Source organism: Ambystoma mexicanum, chromosome 6p (genome assembly GCF_040938575.1).
Source record: "Ambystoma mexicanum isolate Mex_15411 chromosome 6p, UKY_AmexF1_1, whole genome shotgun sequence".
Taxonomy (NCBI): domain Eukaryota; kingdom Metazoa; phylum Chordata; class Amphibia; order Caudata; family Ambystomatidae; genus Ambystoma; species Ambystoma mexicanum.
In genome coordinates, this window is record NC_090935.1 from 179,955,950 (window position 1) to 179,977,315 (window position 21,366).

A 21,366-nucleotide genomic window follows, 5' to 3' on the forward strand; every position below is an offset into this window, starting at 1 on the left:
TGTGAGGAATCGTGCAAAGATGTTAATATTGTTCAGAATAATTTTAGCAATCAGGGTATCTCCATTATATGTTGTAGTGCGCATGTTCCCGAGAATCCTTTCCACAGTCTGTATTGAAATGGTGGAGAAGTTGAAAAGTTGGTTTTCCTCGCTCAGAGTCTTGATGCTATTAGTCGGAATGACTGAGGCGTATCTGCCGCAATTATAGCGTATCTATGAAGGCTTGTTGCATTTTTGAAAAATAATCCATTGTAGGTTAGGCCAAATCAGACCTCAAATGGGGTTTTTCCAAAGTTTTTATAATTCAAATAGTTTCCTAGTGCTATTAGAATATCCTTCACTTTCTGTATTGAACAACGTGTTCTTAACTTCAAGGATATTGTCCCTGTACAATGTTTCTATATTCTTCCAGATAGTTTTGTTTTTGTCTGTCTTATTTTTGTTCCAATGAATGTTCTGCTGTCCTTTTCTCCTGCTTCAATTTAGTAAGTCCTGCAGAGAACCAATTACAATGGTTTTGCTTATTCCTGACTAACTTATTCTTGACAGGTGTTTTGTTGTCAGGCATATCGGTGATGGCAAGATTATAGCTTTGGGCTAACCGTTCTGGAGGTTCCAAATTAGATGTACTTGCCATAACATGGTAAATGCATTTATTGAGATCTTCCTGCCCAATTTTGTTTTGATACCTACTGGTCATTTTTTTAAGCGGTTTTCCTTGTAGGACCTGTTTCCCAGGTAGGGTTGTCTTAAACAATATGGTTGAATGGTTGAACCAAACACAAGGGGTAGTGCAAATAGAGTTTACCTGCATGTTCCTGGCTGCAACCAGTCCAGGACAGTTCCCTTAACATGTGACCCTCGGTATTGTGGCCGATGACATCAATATTGTTAAGGTTCTGTTCCATGGAGATGGCTCCTTTGTCAATGACATTTCCTTCCATCTTTTAAGGGCTCTTATAAGCAGAGTGGAAGCATTAGGGGTGTTAAAGCCTGCTAGTAAGGCCAAGAGCTCCCCATTGAAATTAGGCATCTCATTGGGAGGTCGATAGGTTACCAAGAAATGAGTACAATGGACTGGGGAGGAGTTAATTTTAAGGTGGAGCAGTTCACAAACCACCCAGATCAGCAGGGTGTGAAAGAGGCATAATTCCTCCCTAGTGATAAGTCCATTACCCGACTCTCTTTTCTGTCCAAAGAAGGCAATACCCATAGGTGTAGCTAAATCAATGATAGGACCACTCAAGTCTTTCAGCCAAGTTTCTGTTAAAGCCATGATGTCTATATAAGATCCAGGATATAATCGTGGGCATCTATGACAGATTTTCCTAAGGGTCTAGTATTAAGCAGAGCAACCTTAAGTGTGATTCCATTTAATACGGTAAATTCCCAAGTGGGCTTTTTTCATTTTTTTTTTGGAGCAAGCACCATTGGTGGGGTTAGTAGCGCTATCACAGGTAGATATACACGGGGATTTGTGCCCTGATGAAGGACATATTGCCCCATGTTTGTTAGGCAAGCAGTCATTCTCTATTTATGTCCCCTCTCTCATAAGTATTTCTGCCCCTATTAGCCCATCACCTATTTTTTGTAGTCCAATACATAAGGGGCATGTATTAGGCTCCATACCTGAAGGAATTCACCAAAGAGGGTAAGTTGTGGACTGGAGCTGCCAAAGTTTGTGGCCAACGCCAAGCACGAAGCCGCAGACCTGCACAGACTGCTTCTTGCTCCCGGTCCAGCACACCCACGCCTGCTTGCGGACTACAAGCCTTCTGGGAGATGTAGTATGAGGCCAAAAAACGAAACAGGAAGCAGCTATCAGCTGTGAGCTTTGCTCCTACAGCTGCAAGTTAATACACAACATCACACTATGAAGAAAGTGACCTCCAAGTTCGACAAAATGCAAGTAAAAGGCCCCCACAAAGAGATTTAAAATCCGAATTTAAAGATTTTTCTAAAATGCCTCCAAACACAATACAAATATTATTAAAATGCCTAAAATGCCTAAAATAGCACTACAAGTCAATGTAACTGTCAGAGCTGAGTAGCCAAGGCTCCTAAGCCTTAAATATGGGCACAGACCAGCTTCTAGCGCCCGCACCCACGCTCCTGCGCACGATTCGCAAAACAGTTGTCTGGAGGACTAAATCGCTGCTGGGAGATGAAGAATGAGGCCAAAAACGAAACGGGAAGCAGCTATCAACTGTGAGCTTCTGCCTATTAACACAATAAAAGTATTATTAAATAGCCCAAAACACCTAAAATAGCACCGCAACTCAATGTAAGTGTCAGAGCTGAGTAGCCAAGGCTCCTAAGCATTAAATACTGGCACAGATTGGTTTCTTACTCCCGCACCGGCGCACCTGCACCTGGTTTGCAAAAAAGTAGTCCGGAGGACTACAAGGCTGCTGGGAGATGTAGTATTTGCCCAAACTCGAACGGGAAGCAGCTGAGCTTTGCTCCTACTGCTGCAAGTTAATACAAAGCGTTACACTATGAATTGATCTATAAGTGCGGCAAAATGCAACCACCAAGAGCTTTAAAAATCTGAATCTAAAAGATTTTTCTAAAAGGCCTACGAAACCAATACAAATATTAAAAAGCCTAAAATACCTAAAATAGCATGGCATCTCAATTTAAGTGTCAGATGGTTGTGTTGTGGCTGCAGAATGGAAGAGGTGGCACACCTCACACATACTTCTGCCACAGTAACTCTTGCCACCCAAAGTCATCCAAGGCCACCAAGAGTCGTATCTTCTTCATCCAGGTCTGTACATGTTGCAAAGAAATACATTTTGACTATCTAGACCCAGTGCTTAAAATGGGCCGGGGCCTGCCGGGGCTGGGCCCCGGCAGTCTCCAAAAAGTGGGACTGAGCCGGGGCCCTGCCGGGGCCCCCGTCCTACCGCAACATTGGCAGGATGCATTATTCCGTCGCGGCCGCAGCCGCGACGGGAGATGCGTCTTCCATGAAGTCAGGCGAGCTGACAGAAGTGGCAGCCAGCCACAGCTACGCTGTGACTGGCTGCCACTTCCATCAGTCATAGTAACTGCCTTTGGTGACCCCTCGTGCGAGAGGTCACCAGAGGCAGTTACTGTCCCTTTGTTTCCCCAGGTCGCCGAGGCGTCTTTAACCCTCGGCGAACCTGGGGATTCCTCGACGTTTATAAAAGATGGCTTGGAAAGTACACATTTCAAGCCATCTTTTATAAAGCTTTGCCGACGGACAATTTTGTCTGTAGTCAAAGCTTTATAAAAGATGGCTTGAATTGTGTACTTTCAAAGCCATCTTTTATAAACCTGAAATCTTTAAAAAAAAAGATGGCCTGAAAACTAGGCAAACCGTATGGTTTGTGTACTTTGCAAGCCATCTTTTATAAACGTAGACATATGTTACATATCTCTATGTTTAGAAAGGATGGCTTGCATAGTACACAAACCATAGTAAGGTACGCACACACATATATAACATTTATATATATTTGTGTGCATACCCTAGGGTTTGCCTAGTTTTCAGGCCATGCCCCTCCCACAAGCCACGCCCCCAAATGAGGGCCCCCCCTCGATTTCTTACCCCACTTAAAGCCATTTCTAGACCTATTGTAGCTTAATATTTGTTCTCAAGAGAGACTTTACCACTAATGCCCTATCACTATGCAGAGAAACACGGGGTAATTCATTACGAAGCTGGTACTGTAATCATTGAATTCAATTAATAGTGCATTCTCATATTATTTCTCCATTTTCCTCCATTTGCCCCATCCCTGATATCACAGAGCCCACTGCTGTATTTCGATTTCACCTTCAGATAGTGTTCCTTACAAAGCTATTAATCTCTGCTAAACTGTGTTATTTCCTGCAATGAAATTGACAGTTTACCATGTAATGTTACTTTCCCCATCGTAATCTGCTGTTTATCATATCATTGTGATGGTATGCCATTTTTGAGTCAGTACAGACATATTTTCTGATGTTATATGGAAAAGGAGGCTGGTACTTTTGTTCCAGAGACTGAAAGGTAATTTTACCATATTTCAGAATGTTTTATGCTGAAAGGTACAGTGAAAACATGTCACTCTGCTGAGACCCTCTTATGCATCACAAAGCAGCTGCCACAGTAGTTTGGCAACATGACAGTGACAGAGTGGCATATGCTTTTCTGCAAACAGATTTCAACTGTCTAAAGTTCAAGCATCTAGGGAACACCCTTTTTAATGGTAGCACCCCTGATCTAAATTATGTATAGCTGTGCACTTCTAAGGGTTGGTGCACCTTTGTTTAATAAGTAAGTATTAGCCATGCCTGGTTTGAAATGGTGATTATAGTGTGTATACAATTGCACTAGCAATTATTCTAGCCACAAGATGTTGATGTCATTTTATGGTCAGCCTGTTTTCTAGCGACCCATTCCACGGACAGGCCGTTTGTGTATCTAGTGTCCAGTGTTACCCAACACAATCAAACATGTGTTTTTCTACAGAGGTTCTTTTGGGAAAGGCTTGTTTGCCTTCCCCAGAGGACAGAAAATACGCTGGGGGTAAAGCTAGGCCAGTCAGACAATACAGAGAGCACACCAGGGTGGCAATTACTAGAGTCCCTGTGATGCAGGCAGACAGGAGAGAGCAATGAGTTAGAGTGAGAGGATTTACAGTACACCATCATGGAATCTGTTGGGTCACTCAAACTTCCAGTGCCTCTCCACACTAACTACATGCACAGCATCCACGGACTGTCATCACCTCGAATATGCTATTTATCACATCAGACAGGATTTACCCCTGAAAGAAGGTTAGGAATGTATCAATTCTCTGTATCAAATTGTCAATTTAAGAAAGGTAGTCCCTACTTAAGTTGAATCACCTTTGTACTTCAGAAGAAGAATTCTACCTGGATATTTTTCGGTACAGTTTGCTCAAATTCCACTGCCATAGAGGTGAAGATAGAGACTCCAACAAAGGAGAGAGACCCTCCCCTCAACCATCCGATAGGGAGATTTGGGATGAGTTGCTGGGTGGACAAAACTTACCTGCTGCCCTGGAACCCGGATGCAGCTCACTGGAGGTGACATCCCTTGTGCTCTCTGATATCCTTCCTGGTTTGGAAGGGCAGGGCAAGGACTCCATTAATCCCGGAATACTCTGGATGGTATCCTCCAGCAACCCAGCAGTTTTTGAGCTGCATCGTAACCTCTAGAGCTACTTTTGATACTCACTGCTTTCCAATGTGATACATACCATTGAGTGATTGACTTGGTAAAAGGAGTGTTTGCTGCAGTAGAATTTATTGAAACAGAATTCATCAAATGTTTTTGATCGGATTTTGCCCCACATATATGTAATGGGTGAGTAAGGGGAAGCCACAGGGGCTCTCCATCATTTGCAGCAAAATCAAACAGTAAAAAAAAAAAAAAAAATTCTATTCATTCTTCATAGATTCATTATTTTTGATAAAATCACATAGACCCACTGACTTGACCATGGCCTGCCTGTTCTTTACTTGATTTGATTTGAGGGCACAGTCCATTGGGAACATCAGACTCAACCATCTGAATGTAAATCGACCAATTGTAAAAACACCTAGAAGCCAAACGTGATGCTGCTGAGCCTCAAAAACAAACCTATATGGTATTTGCAGTTATTTCATTCCCCTGGGCTGCACCAGCCAGAGCGACATTTGAGACCCCGCTCTTTAACTTAGTAAAGGCATCTTCATTCAACTTGAACATTGCAGCTAGAAATAAGATATAGGGCCTGATTCATGTTTTTTTTTCACTCTGCAAAGTGGTGCAAATGACTCTGCACTGCCAACAAACAACCTATTTCACAGAGCAGTGCAAAGTGTATTTTTGCAGTGCAAAGTGTTTCTACACTGACTTTGCACTGCAAAAATACACGTTGCACCACTCTGTGATTCAGGGTGTTTTTTTGGCAGTGCAAAGTCGCTTTTCAATAGTGCAAAGTCACTGTGGAAAGTGCTAAAAATTCCATGAACCAGGCCCATTGTCTTGCTCCACTTGTCCTCAGATCCAGAGTGCCTCTTTCATTGTAAGCGTGCACATGCTCTGTTTTCTCTTTCAGGAGTGGTTGAGTGTATTTTTCATTTGAATAATGCCTCGTATGTTTTCATAGCACCTGGGTTGGACATTCTTTTAATTTTGTATTAGAGTGCTTTGGTAGCGTGTATGTTTCTTTGATAGCCCACATAGCTTCTGAAGAGTATTGCCCTCCTTCTGCCCATGTTATCACATGAGGCGAATGAGGTATACATGTCAGGCTGTGTCTACTTCACCTTTATGATTTGAGTCACTACTATTTAAGTACAAGTTTGGGGCTGCAGATGGATTGTATCCACATCTCAAATCTGTACAGCAAGTCTATTGAATATATGCATGCAATTTAATATACAGTGTATGACATTTTTTGTTGAGCCTGAAACCGAAATCAGTTGTTTCTGGAAAGGATATTATTCACTGAGTAATGACTAGACCAACACCTTAACATGGCATGGACTGGTGGAGGCATGTCACTAGGTGGTTTTCTGCATCTTCCTTAAGGCAATGCTGTCTAACAAGAGGAGGCCAGGATTGTAGTGCAGTTGGAGGAGGATTGCTTTCAAACCACAGTCTCTGGAGAAGAAAGGGAAGAGGTGCAGTTCGCATGTGATGATGAACCTGGAGAAACAACACACATTACAGAGGTACAGAATATGTGAAGTTCCTGGTCATAAGCAAAGCCCAAGTTCAGTAAGCCTGAGAGTAAGGATAATGATGAACTAGACAACAATTATCCCCATCCATATCCAAGCTGTAACAAACGATTGTGGACAACACTGATGTTGAGGATGACACTCATACTGTGGATGCGGGCAGTGGCACAGTTGCAAGGATTGTGAGGAACTACTATTCTTCCACTAGTTTACAAGTTTCTTTGAAACATAATCTATAATGTCTGAAAGTAGAAAACATATGCATGTGATTTCAAGACCAACACTCCCAACACCTTCACAACCTTCACAGTCACAGTTATTGACTAATTTACCATTGCAGTTGACACTGCGTGGGAATAGTAGGCCACATCATAGCCCATCACAAAAACCCAAACTTTGCACGACCTGTACAAACAGCAAACACATCTCACTACCTGTACTTAGTTTAAGAACACTGTGCACCGATGTAACCTGGGACCAACATGGTTATAATTTATCGTGTTCCAGTATGAAACGTCAGTATTTACATGTTTAGGATGAAAGTGCAAGCTCTAAACCACAGCCCTCTTGCCAAAAGTCAAACACCAAACCACCCCCAGCCGGTAATGTCTTTCCAGACAATATAATGGACACTGATCTCGAGCTCTGGTGTCCTGTAATGAAACACCCGTTCTCTCGGTCATTGTGATGGATGTAAGATAACCTGGACATAGATAAAGCAGTGTCTAAAGGACACTTTAGAAACTGAAATGAATGTGAATTGGTCAAATATGTATTACTTTGTAGACCATGTCTTCAAATCAATATATTTGATTTAGTTCATCTTGTTCAACATAAGTGAACAATTGTGAATCTCAAAACATCGCAAAACAGGTTATGAGGGAAAATACATATTCTAAAAAGATTCAATTTATTTGATTTACCTTGTATGATTTTTAAAAATATCTGCACGGAAAAAAAATACACCTCTCAAATCAGATTGACCATCTAAAATGCATAATATAGGCACATTCAGTATAAAAACATTTGAAATATACCAGGTACCTCTCTCCACAATTTGGTGAGAAAGACAACCAGTAACTCATGGGAACCAGACATAAAACGACAACTCCATAGAGCAGTTGGGGCGTAGTGGGGATCCAAAGTTGCAGATGTAAGCAGGCACCAAATGTCATTTGGGGATGTACGGAAAGAAACCAGCTGCTGTGGACCTGGCAGCCAGGGTAACAACCATTTGTTCACGTTTAAGAGGGACCGATTTCCCCTTCATTACATGTTTTAATTGGTTTGCGCCTAGCATCAACATACACTCCTGGTTGCTCCCAACCCACTGATCAACCATGCTCAACATCTTTCCCAAGATTGATTTCTTCATAAAAACAGACTTAGTAACAAAAGCATTAAACAGAATCCTCATCAGGGTATTAGCTTGAGCAGGTGCAAGTCTCCAATAGAGCTACAGGCTACTCAGTACAATGCGTTCATTAGTCATAATGAGATCGAATTCCAGGGCAATCATCTCAGCCGGGATGAAAGATGGTAGTCTTAGGAGCATGATCTCAATCTTGGCAATTGCGCCCAAAGTGCCCAAGCCCCAAACCTCAGCTACATAGCAAAGGATTTGTTCAATCTTTGCAAAAAAGAGCTTAAGCAGTATCCCCACTGAGTAGCCTCTCCCGCCATGATGCAAAATAGCATATGGCCCCCACAATTTGTGCCGTATGCACCTTAAGGCCACACAAATGGGACATGCCTCTAGGGTTTTCTTCAGAAACAACACCAAAGTAGACATACTCGGGCACAACCTCAATTGCTACCCCTTCATAATCCACCCCACTCTAACTGTTTGTCTATGAGATGTTTCAAAGACCACCATGTTAGTTTTATCAATATTTACGGTAAGAGAGTTCAGGGCCGAATAGGAATTGAGGTTATCCAAGGAGGATTGCAGGCCGCTTGGCGTCACGTCCAGTACGACAATATCATCCACATAGCCCATCCACAATACCACTGCATTAACTAACTTCAGCGGAATAGCATTAAAATCGACCAATGCGAGACCCATGTCAGAGAGATAAAGATTGAAGAGAATCGGGCAGGAGAACACCCTGCTTCAGACCAACTTCCGTTGGAATCCAAGCAGAGGTTCCTCCATCTCCCTCCAACCTTATTTTGAGACAGGTTTTAGTATGAAGCAACGCAGTCATCTTTAATAAACCTGATGGAATCCCCCAGACATCAAGCTTTTCCCACAGCCTAGCTCGATCCACTTTGTCAAAGGCAGCGCTATAGTCCACAAATGCTGCATATATGGGTCGATTGAGGATCAACCGTGCCTGTTCCACAATGGTGGAGATATCTAATACATTGACAGATGTTGAAGATCCCTTCCTGAAACCAGTCAGGTTCCAGGGAATGATGTTATTATCCTCTGCCCACGTGGTCAGCTCGTCCAGCAGAATCTGTGCGAAAACCTTGGACGAAACATCCAACATGGGCAGAAGGCGATAGTTACGAGGGTCAGTTTGAGCACCCTTCTTATACACAGGAACTAGAATGCTGTTGTGCCAAAAGCAGGGTACAACCTGGGAGATGGAAATGCAGCTGAAAAGATGATGAAGGACCCTGACCCACAGGGCAACATCTGACTTTATCACAAGAATAAATAACCCATCCGGCCTCATAGCTCTGGAGGATTTGCTGGCGCCCATAAGCCCAGCAACCTCCTGTATACTTTTCTCAGTGCCCTATTTCCCTGGGGAAAGGGGGCAGATTCTGCTTAGAGTGTCCCATGCTCATTGAGATGTAAATCATCCCTTCGGGTTCTTTTACACCATTAAGATCTAACTTAGGTGTACCTTGTCCGTTAACAATTTCCCCAAATGTTTTGGTTTCATTACAAATAGTACTCAATACTAATCCATGCCACTTATGAGATTATTTTAGATTTGTATGCAATCGAAACCACTTGGAATAGGAGGTCTTGCTCTCCCTCCTCCTGATTGCATGGGCCATGGGGACAGCCTCTTCATTTGACAGGATCCACAGTTCAGAGCGCAATGATCTTTTTTTGTCATGGATAGTCTTATCATAGGAGTGTCTATGAGGCAGAGTTGAACCAACGGCTCTCTGATTGTACCCCTTATTATCCATTGGGACAGTCGCCAAAACCTCAGCAATCAATTTCTCAAAGTGTTTATCATCAATTGATAATCATCAAATCTACCTCATCTACCTCCTGATTAGTGAGAGAACAATCGGAAAGAACCCTTTGTGTGGTGACCAGTGCAGCTTCAATACGTGTAGTATTCTAACTAACCATTGTCCCAGCTCTGTTGAAACTTATGGACTCAGTATTACGGACACCATAGTTAGGAGACACCAGATCCAGTAGTAAAATAATAGGAACATGAGCACTCTTCTCATGAGGTTGAATACCCATATCAATAACTACTGGATCATTGTTGGTGACACAAGCATAGTTGATGATACTAGAGCTAGAGAGTGCACATCGCGTAAACTGTGGTGGACAGTCAGAAGGATGGGCCACGCTCACCATAGCAAATCCCCTTGAATAGAGAAGGGTTGCCGAACACAGACCCCTGTGACAACTGCGGTCTAATCTTGATTCACCCATTGGACCACTGACAATAGTTGCCATTTACCAATACCCCGATTCCTAATTGGTGAGGATCCTAGAATTGAAATCCCCAACCATAATAGTTGTTAAGGTAATGACCTGAGAGTCAAACCACCTCACCATTTCTTCCATTGGGTACACTGGAGAGCAACATATGGAGGATGATATATTAATAATTAAAATATCCTGCGCCCCTGGCAAACCTGTCACAGACAATTTGCCAATTAGGATGTTAGGTGAATCACAGTGAATCACGGTCAGACAGAGGTTTTTTAACCCCCACAATCAATCCACTCCTTGGTCTACCCATAGGCCCTTTAAATGCAAGCCTATTCTCAAACAACCCGTCTTCCTCAAACAGATTCCCCCTGCTATTCCAACTAATGAGATTTCTCTGCCTCACCATTCCAGCAAGCCACTCCCAGTGGTTGTCTTCATTGGGACAATTGGGAAAACCAGTGGCAACCCCCCCCCCAGGTTTGTAATTTTGTAATTGACGTTCTATCTTGGACGGAATTTGATGGGGCAGTTATTCATTTGTCTATGGGTTGTTGTTGCTCGCAGCTAATAAATCACCCCCAGACCTCAAAGGAGAAAGAGTGTTACATCTCATAGATGTACATTCATAACCAGCCTTAAACAGCAACTATGAGTGGTCAGCAACATAGAATCCGAAGATTCAGAAAGGTGACTCACGCTTAAAATAGCGCTTAGAATAGCATGTCTATGAAGGCTAAAGGCTAGGTATTACTGCAAATTAGTGTACAAATAACAAATAGTTCTATTGTAATATAAGATTTATTCCATGTTCTGTACAGCTGACACGTGTGTTCGACCACCTGGCCATTCTCAAGGCTGTTAGTAATCATAAACAAAACATTTGGTAAGAAATAAAGACAAAACCATAGTTAAATCAAGATGGGACAATGTTGCATAAGATCTTAAAAGGAGAGTAGATAGCAGATTTTCCTGGGCATTAAACATTGCCACGGGTCAAGGGAGTAGGGGTCCTCCTGTGTACCAGATCGTTCAGCAGAGTCAACAATGGAATTGACATGTGAAAAAGAATGATTTAGGTCCAATAGGGTGGTAGAGGGATGGCAGCCGCCAAAACCATTTGTGTAAAAGCGTTTCTTCAAACGCCAACGTTCTGCTGCCTAACTTTGCGCTCGAGTAGCACTGCGAGCCTCCTGCTCTTGCTACATTGGTGCCTGCTTCCTGGAGGAGGCGGGGCGCTGCAGCCTCACGTGACGAATCACGTGACATCCACCGGGCATTAAAACCAGCCCTAATCCAGCCGAGGGGTGTGTGCTGCTTCATTTGTGTAAAAGCGTTTCTTCAAACGCCAACGTTCTGCTGCCTAACTTTGCGCTCGAGTAGCACTGCGAGCCTCCTGCTCTTGCTACATTGGTGCCTGCTTCCTGGAGGAGGCGGGGCGCTGCAGCCTCACGTGACGAATCACGTGACATCCACCGGGCATTAAAACCAGCCCTAATCCAGCCGAGGGGTGTGTGCTGCTTCATTTGTGTAAAAGCGTTTCTTCAAACGCCAACGTTCTGCTGCCTAACTTTGCGCTCGAGTAGCACTGCGAGCCTCCTACTCTTGCTACATTGGTGCCTGCTTCCTGGAGGAGGCGGGGCGCTGCAGCCTCACGTGTCGAATCACGTGACATCCACCGGGCATTAAAACCAGCCCTAATCCAGCCGAAGGGTGTGTGCTGCTTCATTTGTGTAAAAGCGTTTCTTCAAACGCCAACGTTCTGCTGCCTAACTTTGCGCTCGAGTAGCACTGCGAGCCTCCTGCTCTTGCTACATTGGTGCCTGCTTCCTGGAGGAGGCGGGGCGCTGCAGCCTCACATGACGAATCACGTGACATCCACCGGGCATTAAAACCAGCCCTAATCCAGCCGAGGGGCGTGTGCTGCTTCATTTGTGTAAAAGCGTTTCTTCAAACGCCAACGTTCTGCTGCCTAACTTTGCGCTCGAGTAGCACTGCGAGCCTCCTGCTCTTGCTACATTGGTGCCTGCTTCCTGGAGGAGGCGGGGCGCTGCAGCCTCACGTGACGAATCACGTGACATCCACCGGGCATTAAAACCAACCCTAAACCACCCTTGCGGCGTAAAGCCCTGTGGAGTTAAGCCCTCTGGCTGTTATACGGCTGTTGTGCGTGTTGTGCCGAAGTTGCCGAAGGAAGATTAATCTGCAGGATCCTAAGTAAGCTAACCAGCTATCTCAGTGTAATATTCATTGTTACCACCTGGCTGGGGGGGAGAGTCGGACTAAGGCCGCTCCTCAAGCTGTCGGGCGTTCCCTTTCCGGGTGGTTTGTTCGGATTGACACTCTGATATTACATTCATTGACATTTTAACTCTATTCTCCAACCATTCACTATTATATGATTTGTGATGATAATTTTAACCTAACAAATTAATTATTCTTCTTACGAAATTGTATTACTTTGGTTTTTATTCGCTCCCATTTTAACTGATGGTATTGGCTGCTCACTTTATAGTATTAGTATCTGCTGATCCCTGATATTAGCTTAATTTATCTGAGGGGCTGCGAAGGTTTCTTCTCCCCGGCTATTTCTGAGAAACGGAGTGTATATTAACTACTGAATTGATTAGGTCCTAGGTACATTTATTATAGATTTTTTGTGATAGAACTGTTTTGATTTCTGGGTGATTTGCCTCCTTAGGGATTAATAGGTAAACCTAAGCACTAATCCTCCATATTTTATTAATATATATCCCCCTTAACACTTTATTACCATGGCCCAAAGTCCATGCTCACACAATCTGAGATCTAAAAAGGGGAAGAAAAGTGTATCTACATCTAATATTAAATTAGGAACCGAGAAGCCTGGTAAAGAGAAAAAACAAAAATAGGGAAGTAAGAGTGAGCCTATATGTGAGACTAAAGGAGTATTGGAACAACCTAAGATACCCAGCTTTTTTACTACAAAAGAAAAAGTATTGGCAACTGATAATGCACTCCCCTCCCTCCCCCCCTTAATAGCTCGAAGATTGACAATTTACTACCTTCCCCTCTTCCCGCTAATAGCTCTATGATTGATAATAATTCGCTTTTGACATTAGTACATAAATTCAGACGTCAATCTATGGGAACAGGAACTAATCTGGAAATCTCTGTAGTTGAGGATACCGATATGAATAACATTAACGGTACAAATTTGTCAGCTTCTCCAGATTTGGATAAATTTGCCGAGAGAGAAGTGGAACTTAATTCGAGCGATGAGCCTTATAATTCTATGGGTAACCTCTCTGAAATTTCTGTTAACAGTGATAAAAGTAGGGTAATTGAATATTCACTTAAATCCGGTGAGAAATTGGATGCCCTTACTACCATGATGGATGTCGTCTTGACCATTTGCCCTAAATTGCTTAAAGAACAGAGTGACACAAAATCATTGGTATTGCAGAATATTGATAATACAAGATCTCTTGGGATTATGATAGAAGATTGCTGTGGAAATGTTTTTAAAAAGGGGGAAAGGCATACTATGGGGTCTAATGAGGTGTTAGGAGATTTGAGTGAGTTGGTTTTGGCGGTTGAAAAAGAAAAAGAGAATACCACTGTACAAACTAATATCTCCCCCATGGAACAACTTAATCCAAGGGAAAACTCGGCTGATAAGACTATTATTAGTGTGAGAGAGGTAGAAATAAGTGCAACTCAAGGCTATAGGAGGCGCACTAGGCGAAATAGAAAAAATAAAAAATCCACCCGTAAGAGGATGGCGATTGACAAGACCAAAACTACTAAGACTATTAAAAAAAACTCCCTGGCCCTAGCAAATACAGCACCTTTAGACTCTGAATGCGTAGAAGTGGGGAACCACTACGAAATTATTGAACATCAGCGGAAGTCGGATGGTGGGAAAAAAGTGGTAATTAAAAATAAGGGACTAGAAAACTGGCTAAAGGCTAAGGATAATACATTAGAGGAAAGGGAAAGTGAGGATATGGTATCCATAGAAAATAATTTTAAATATGTTGAAATTCCATATAATAACAATATTATGCCTCTCACTAAAAGGGAGAGGGAAATATATATCAAAGAGATGGAGCGATTGGCCATGCATAGTAACCAAAAAACAAGCATGGCAAAATCTGTGGGAATAATTGAAGAACCCCAACTTATAGTGGGGAAAAGTATTAAAATCATAGAAAAATCCACTTCGGATGAAAGCCCTTTTTTAAATCGGACTTGGCTACTGAATAAACTGTCACATATTCCACAGCTACAGAACATTAATACAGGGGATATTGAATCTATTATCCTGCCGGAATATGGAAGCTGGGATAATTGGGTCATTGTCCAATTTAGATCCGCAGTTTTTGTGGACCTCATTAGGGAATACTCTAATGGAATATGGGGCAATAAATATGAAATTGTGATATGCCACTCCGCAACTCATAATGATTTGAAAAACAAAAACACGAATTTGGTGGGAGCTTCACCTACTACTATGGAAGTAAGAAATAAAAATGCAGAAGTAAATTCTTTGGAAGGTAATACTACTATTCAAAATAGAGATGAGGTATGTACTAATGAATTCAATCTCCTCTCTTGGAATAGTAGAGGCTTTAATTCCCTATTACACAAGGATGGTATCCAATTGCTGATGGAGAGTGATGTTTTTGCCTTACAAGAAACTTGGGTAACTGGGGAAATTCTACTCGATGGATACAATATTTGGAGTAAAGCTGCTTCCAAAGGTGTAAAGGGACGGCCGTATGGAGGGCTTTGTATTGGGGTAAAAAACCATCTTTCATTTAAACCTTATGAGAAGCATGGGAGCCTACCTAATGTTATGTGTGCAATCATAGATAGGGGAAGACTATCAGGGAACCTCCTTCTTATTAACATCTACTCTCAACCAGGGGGGGATAATGTCTATGAGATTGGGGAGTTTATAAACCATACCATTGAAAGCTGGACTCTGGACTCCCCTCAGTCCGAAATCTGTATAGTGGGAGATTTTAACGCCCATTGTGACTCTGCTGTAAGGGAGATGAATAGGTGCAATGAATTGTGGGATGAAACGTTCATTACCGCATCATTGGTAACACAGGAGGGTAACCTGGTTGATGGACTAAATACCCATTCCGGGCAGGGATGTCGGTGGATGAACCTTATGTCTAGCTGGGGGTTAGAATATTTGGAACCTAATATAGGACCAGGCACCGGGGCAACCTGGACTAATGGGAAGGTAGGCTATAGGCTAGACTATATGTTTGTAAATAAAAAACTAAGCCAATCTATGATCCATTTTGAACATATAGATATCTCCTTGAGTGACCACACACCCATTAGGGGCAAATTCTACAATGGCCCGATAAAGCAAAGCTGGGATGTGGGCAAAGTGATGGATATCCAATTTACTGCAGGTGGAAACAGGATCACTTGGTCGGATAAAAATGTAATTATCTTTAATGAGCTGTTCGATCGCCTGATCATTGATGACCTAGATATTGCGCGACACGGCCTAAATTTGATAACGAATTTGTTGGGAACAATACGGAGGACAAACAGCAACCTTATAGTGAAAAATAAAAAGGGAAAAAATCATTCCCACAAATTTGATCAAGTGATCTATGACAGGAAAAAAGAAATGATGGGTGAGATCCGTAAATTAAAACAGACATGTGACTCAGATGATGAAGAAAGAAATAAGAGAATCAGTAATATAAAGACACAATATAAAAACTGGCTAAAGGATTATAAGTACAGTACTAATAATGTCAATTGGAGGTGCTTATTTAAGATATGCAAAACCCATGACTCAAAAAAAATTTGGTACTTATACCGACAATTCCTGATGGAGGAAGATTGCAGGGAAAATACTAATGTTAGCCAGGAGGTTTGGAAACAGTATATTACTGATCTCTACTTCAAGATTAGTTATATGTCTGCTATCCCTACTGGTATAAATCCATAGAGCTATAGTACATTTCCCTTTGGTATTCGAGATATAATTAAAATGATCTCTAAAATGAAAGCATCACGTGCCCCCGGCCCAGACGGGTTAGCTAATGCTGTCATAAAACAAAATCCCATGAAATGGGCAGTGATTCTGCACCAGCTATTTTCCGCTATATGGGAAACAGGCCGTATACCGGATAGCTGGAGGAAAGCTATAGTAGTCCCTATTTTTAAAAAAGGGGACAGAAAATTGCCCGATAATTATAGATTACTTGCTATGGCAGACAGCAGCTGTAAGATCTTCTGCTCATTGTTAGTTGACAGCTTAAATAACTGGATAGAGGAAAAGGGGCTTCTGTCTGCTCTACAAACTGGCTTCCGCAAAGGATACAGCACCCTCGATAATATATTAATGTTGAAACACATTATAGCAGGGGCTAAGGATAAGGGGGAAAAACTATATGTGTGCTTCGTTGATTATTCGAAAGCCTTTGACAGTGTTAATAGGGGGCTTTTGTGGAAGAAATTAAGAGAGAAAAAGATCTGTCCCAACACTCTGCATTTCTTGGAAGAAATGTATAGGGAAACTACTGTCTCCATATGCCTGGGTAAAGGAGGGATGTTATCACCTGAGATTGCTACGAATACTGGACTGAAGCAGGGATGTGTTACATCGCCTATATTGTATAACTTGTATGTTTCAGATATGTGGGAAAGCTTCACCACCATAAATAACTTTCCACCAATAGTGGCGGGGAAACCCATATGTGGCCTTTTGTATGCAGATGACACCGTCCTCCTGGATAAGACTCCAATAGGGTTACAAAGAATGTTGAATGGCCTACTAGCTTACTCTGAAGCGAATAACCTTAGTATTAATATTAATAAGACTAAGGTAATGGTATTCGGAGCCACAAAGTTAGAAAAGAAAAAACTTTCCTCAAGATGGCAGATAAACTCTATTAAATTGGAGGTTGTTGATGCCTATCCATATTTGGGGATGCCCATTCTGAGCAATCCCTGTATACATTTTTTCCAGGAGGCGGTTAATCTAAAAGTACTAAAGAAATGGAAAGTCATAAGGAAATATATGACTAGTAAAGGCGGCCACTCAATTGAAGGTTTACTTGAGATATACAAAAGCTGTATTATACCTGGTATTCTGTATGCACTAGAAACAGTAGAAAGTAAATATCTGAGTAAGCTACACTTACTTGAAGGGAAGATCTGGAGACCAGCCCTAGGACTCCCCAACTCAGTACCAATACAAGCTATAAGGTGTGAACTGGGTCTCATATCCCTCTCGACTCTGTGGAAAATCGAATGTTGCAAACTCTATTTTAGAATTATCTCAGGGGATGGGGATGAAGGAAGACTGCTTAACCTTATAAGACAAAATAAAAGTGAAGGCAGATTTAAGAATTCCTATATGCTTAGCCTTCAAAAAACAGTTCTGTCTTTTTTAGAAGCCCTTGGCTATAACGAATGCATGGAAAAAGATAACAGAATGTGTACTAAGAAAAGTCTTAAAGATAAGGCTTTTATTTGGGATCTATGTGAAAATCAATCATATCTCTATAATAAGTCTAGATACTCTGTTTATGCTCTACAAGGCCTCAAACCTGCCATCCCAAGACAATATCTGCTAAACACGGGAAGCAGAGCTCTGAGAAGATTTATCTTGCAGCTACGTCTGAACACTCTCCCGTGTAATGATATTATCGGGGCAAGAACAAATATTCCCCGTGCAGAAAGATTGTGCAGGCATTGTAATATAGAGGTGGAGACAGTAAGACATATTTTAACTTCATGTACCAAACTAAGGGAATGTTATTTTAAAGGGTATGCACAATTTGTAGATGGCATGCAAAGGATTGAAACTGACCAATTCTGGTCAGCTATTTATGATGGAGAGATTAAGGTCTATATTGGGGCAGCCTTTTATATTTGGAAGCGAGTAATATGATGTATGCTTTTTGTATGTATAATATATGTATTTGTGTTTGGTTGATATAATATTTTTTGTAGTGTATAAGGTTTTAATTAACCAATAAACACTTTAATTAAATAAAAAAAAAAAAAAAAACAACACTTTGACAAACATGCAGGCATCCAGAGTAGAGTTAGTTGGAAAAGCAACATCAGCAGGTTCAGCAAGACCACCTGGTGAATCAGGGGATAGTATTATGGGGTCACATCTTAGATCACCAGGAGCAGATACCACCACTGTTTCAGCACTATTCCGTTAGTTAAAAAAAAAAAAGGTCTTCCAAAAGCACATGAGCAATTTGTTGGCAGATGCTCCATCGATGTTGAAATAGTGGGAATGTTGGGAATAGAAAGCAAGTTCTTTCCAGAGGATATAGTGACCAACAACATTTTTGGAGAGGGGCCCAGAAGCAGGGACTTGGAACCACAAATCGAAGTATGAGAGCATTGTGGTGAATTTATCCAACTACCACCCTATGGATGAAGAGATGAAAGTGCTTCAAAGAGGCATGGGGTTTGTACCCATAAACTTAAGATTACATTCTCTTTCTGCCAGGAATTCCTTTAGTTCATGAGGAAAAATACATCTGACTGAATTATTTCAAGATGAAGATTTGGAACCAGATAACTCTGATCGTGGTCTCTACAACAAATCACACTTTTGTGTACCAACAGCAGCACAGAGAGCGGAAGCAATGGTTTTTCAAAATAGGGTCCTGCATAACATAGACCTCCTTGAGAAAAAATCAAAAACAAAAATCACCATCCACTATATAAGTAACAAAGAAGACACAGCAATGAGGGATCTTCTATCTTACAGGGAAATTATGATAAAGAATGCTGATGAAGGGGGAGCAATGGTAATCCTGAACACAGACAACTACATAAGACAATGCAATCGACAACTCCTTGATCAGGCTTCTTATGAACCCCTTACTGAACATCCTACTGCTAAATTACTTAACATAATCACACAGAAGTTTGCCAAAACAGAAAAAAGAGGTTGGATCACACAGAAAGAGGCATATTTTTTGGTAAAAGACAAACCACAAATACTGCAATTCTGCATACTCCCAAATATCCACAAATCCATGCACCAACCCCAGGGAGGCCTATTGTCTCAGGAATCAACTCAGTGCTTGAACCTTTGTCCCGTTTTGCTGATACTTTTCTCCAACCCATGGTATGACTAAAGGCCTCATACTTAAAGGACACCACACAAATAATCAAAGAGATCAAAGGGGTAGCTTTTGACCCTGCACAGAGATAGTTCTTGACCTCAATGTGGTTGTATTATACACCAGTATCCCACAGAAAGCCTCCTCAGAATGTGAAAACAGAAAAAGAATATTGAGGCTGAGTACCCCATAAGGAAATACACCAAACACGGGTAGGATACAAAGTACTTTATTTTATACTGAATCCAGTTACAAAAACAGAGCAAAATTAGATAGCTATCAGCCCTCAGTACAACACAACAAACTCCAGCGTGGTTCAGTATTCAGTGAGAGACATTGTACATGTCATGATGCCTACCTCCAAGGAGCCAGACAGGGCCCGGCACCCTCAGAGGCAGGCAACATGTATACTAGGGAAGTCCCAGCCACCCCAGATAGGGGCTCTTTGGACTCAGTCCTGGCGCCGTTGGCGTCAGGCTCATAAGGGATAACAGTCCTGGCACCATTGGCGCCAAGCTCATACAAGATATGGAAGGAAATGTGTTTGGTGCAAACTTACCTGGCAGACCATGCTGCAATTTCCTTACCTGGCAGATCATTCTACAACTTCCAGATGAAAAAGGAACTACTTAACCACACGGGTGTGGCTGGTGGCAGGATACATACCTTCAGTGGAAGGATACATACCTGGGACTACTTGAAAGGCTATTTAAGCCACGCCCAGACAGCAAACCACGCTTTGTGTTGTTCTGCTCATAGCAGCTGGACGCTCACCGTGCCTGCTCCTGCTCCAGTCCTTGACCACGCCTGCCAGCATCCTGGAAACACCTAAGGATAGAAAAGGGAAGAAGAAACAGGTGAAAAAACAAACCTTACCTGTTAAAGCTGCATTACGGATTCAGCGCGCCAACGTTCCTGCAAAAAGACATCATTTTAAATACTCACCGCGCCGCATACATCTCGGCGCACTTCTCTTACCTGCACGTGGCGCCTTCGGCTCTGCGACGCCCATCCGGATCTCCTGCAGCATTCCAGCACCTACGGGGAGACGAAGAGAAGAAAGCAAGGTGAGAAGGGGAAAATAACCAAGAAGCACTTACCCGCCAAGCTAATTCTACTTACCTTCGGGTCGATGCCATTCCTTGGGCATTTCAGCACCCCGGCCCCCATGGGGAAAAAGCAAACATCACATTAGTGAATGCAAGAACCGTAGCAAACTAACTATTTTAAACTTACCTGCTTACAGGTCGGACTCAGCTTCGGCTTCGTACCGGCTCCATTTCTTCGGCATTCTCGAACTCCGGCCCCTAAGGAAAAAGAGACACCAAAACTCACCTGAAAATCAGGTTTTCGACGGAAACCGCCCTCAGCCCGGAGTCTTCCATTACCTGCAAAAGAGAAGAGGAACAGTTTAGACTCAAGCTTGCCATAAACATTTACGGTACTTACCGGAACAGACAAGAAAACTCGAACTTACTATCCAGTGACGTAACTGGATCCCAACGCGCCCCTGCATCAGAAGCAGGATGGAGAGCTCACCTTTTCAATCCCTAAGGTGAGACTCCACAGGGAATTACAGAAGGGTTGCAAGGAGGGTGAGAAGGGGAACGGGAGATCAACACAAAACCCGCAGAGTATTAACCCTTCCTTTTCGCTCACAGAAGGGTATTCATCCGAGCCAGACAAGCCGGATTTGGGAACCCAGCCCACTCGATCTTCAGGGTGCTGAACATCTCCTCCGAAGAGGCCACTGCCATCCAGACCACGCCCGCGCCTCCGTGGGAACCAGGTGAGCGTTACAGTACATTAGAATGCATTCGCTTTTTATACCTTTAGTGGGTGCGATGTCCAGCCCCACTTCGGGTTAATATTCCTTTTAATATATCACTGATCTAGGGTTCA